This window comes from Triticum aestivum, chromosome 3B (assembly GCF_018294505.1).
Source record: "Triticum aestivum cultivar Chinese Spring chromosome 3B, IWGSC CS RefSeq v2.1, whole genome shotgun sequence".
NCBI lineage: Eukaryota > Viridiplantae > Streptophyta > Magnoliopsida > Poales > Poaceae > Triticum > Triticum aestivum.
In genome coordinates this window covers 77893340-77895877 of record NC_057801.1, presented here as the reverse complement: position 1 = coordinate 77895877, position 2538 = coordinate 77893340, and positions in this window count along the sequence as shown.

The window sequence follows — 2538 nt, the reverse complement described above, 5'->3', positions numbered from 1 at the left end:
TTTAACTGGGGGAACCCCGTTAAACATTTTCAAAATCCTCAAAAACCTAATAGAAAAAAAGTTACGGGGCTTGTAAGATCTAGAGTGGAAAAAATTGAAAAATATTCAAACAGTGGGCAAACTATGGTCAAACAATGGTCAAACTAATTATTCTAGAATATTAGTGTTACTAAATAATTATTTTAATTATTTCAATTTTGGTCAAATCTGGTCAAACTGTGGTCAACTGTGGTCAAACTGTGGTCAAACAATGGTCAAACTAATTATTCAAGAAATATTAGTGTTACTAAATAATTATTGTTTTTTAAAACAATAGTTTCAAACTCAAACAGTGAAATGTGTCACTTCATGCTCAAGCAAAATTCCTGAAGGTTAATAGGATTGACATCTTATTATTGTCAGGAAAACAACAAGTGCAGACTTGGAGCGCGGGAGAATAGAACCCAGATTTGAGAGAGTGGCCCGACCGTCGTACCACTGCAAGAAGCCGCTTTAACAGAAACCACCAGTTGATTGAGGGGAAGGGTGAAGCTAGTGCATGAGGCAATCATCCGCAAACATTCTTTGGAAGGAAACACCACCGAAAACTCAAAATCAGATAGCTGCACCACTTGCCAGTCCCATCCAGCCTCATCCCAAATGCGAAGCCCTTCCAGAAGAGTATGAGGCGAGATCTTTTGATCCTTGACCGTAACAATTGCAGCATTAGACTGAGCAGGTGCCACCTCCCGAACAGGAAGGTCGCCATCAAACGCGAAAAAGGAGCAGCCAGGGAGACCCGAACCAAACTGGATGACCGCGGGAGGTTTCTGCCTAGCCATGCAGTTGACCGTGAGGTGACCATCAGAACGACAGATCAAGCAGAATGGAGGGTTGGTGCAGCGAGATTGGAAATGTCCGGGCCTGTGGCAGGCGAAACACGTGAGCGCCGAGGGGTTGGACTGGGAGGCCGAGGGTGGGCGGGAGTGCGTAGGTGGCGGGGGGGAGGATCCCGTCACCCATCCCCGGAGGAGGAGGCGTCCCAGAAGCCGGACCGGGTGGCCGACGCGCCGGCCCCGCGAAGGACCGAGGCGGCGGCCGAAAGCCCGCACCCACCCCAGCGGAACGGGGCGGAGGGGGAGGGCACGACAGAGCGTCAGGACCGCGACCCCCACCCTGAGCAGGAAGGGAGGCAGACGAAGAGGACACACCGCCGCCAGAAGCCACCGCCGCTTCCCACGGATCCAGCGCCGGAGATGGAGAGTGACCAGATCCAGAACCCTGTGGGCCGGATCCAAGCACACCCACCCTCTCCGAGCGCTGCCCTGGAGCCCGGGCCACGCGGTCACGAGCCGCCTGCTCCGCCTCCAACTTGGAGCGGAGCGAAGCCTCGAGCTCCAGATCCACCGCGGAAGAAGGGGAGTCCTCACGGCGGCGCTTGTTGCCCGAGGGCGCCTCGCAAGAAGAGCCACGCGACTTGTCCATGGAGATCACCGCCGCAAAAGGAAGAAGGAGGGGTGGAGGAGGGGAGGATCTAATGAGGCGACGAATGGGGAGACGGTGGCGGCGCAGATCGGAAGCGGAAGCCAGAAACCCTAGCAAGGGGGAGAGAGAGCCGCGGGGGATCCATAAATAGCCCGTCCGAGGCGTGCCCACCTGGGCCCGACTCGCAACATGGGCCAAGCGAGGCTGGGGAGCAGGAACTAGGGAGATGGGCCCAACTGGGCCGGACGGAACCAGAGGAGGGAAATGTGTCACTGAAGAAAGAGGGGGGGAGAGGTAGGCCCACCAGATGGCGGCAAACCACACGGCCCAGCAGGCCCACCCAAGGGGACGGCCCGCGGCCCGGTGGCCGCCGCGGAGAGAGCTAGATCTAGGTTACACGAAGCCACCAGCGCCGCCGCCGACGCCGCCGCCGGCGACGCGGGCGCCGCAGAGGTCGAAGGAGAGATGGAAGGGGAGCCACCAAGCTCCCCGACAGGCGCCCTGCCCAGGACACCAAGATCAAGCGACGGAGTAGCAAACTTACCAACCTTACGCCGCCGTCGAGAGACCCGAATCCAGCCCTCATCCGACGAAGAAGAGGCAGCCGCCAGCCGACCCCGGCCACCAGGGGCGAACTTGCGAGAACGAGGAATGGCGGGATGCACCACCGCCCCCCAGCAGCGGGCACGAGACCACAGGCGGAGGGGACCGGCGACAGCGAGACCTCCTCATCGGACGAGAGGACCCAAAAACGAGATCCGAGCGCCGGCAGCGGAGAGGACAGGGGGGAAAACCCCACCCGTGGGGAGCCAGGGGAGGGGAGAGAAAGCCCACCTGCTAGGCGAGAGGGGGAGGACCGGGCAGCGACCGGCGAGCCAACGCGGGGAGCGGGGTGGCCGGGGCAGGGGGGGAGGGGGGGAGGGTGAGGCGGAGAGGGAGGGGGAAGGAGCCATCCGAGCACCACGTTTCTGCCAGCGGCTAAGGTTTTCTCTCGGACATATTAGCACAGTCCGGCCCAGCCACCTCTTCTTCTTCAAGTGGTGATTTGACTGTAGACCATGCAACATCAAGTAG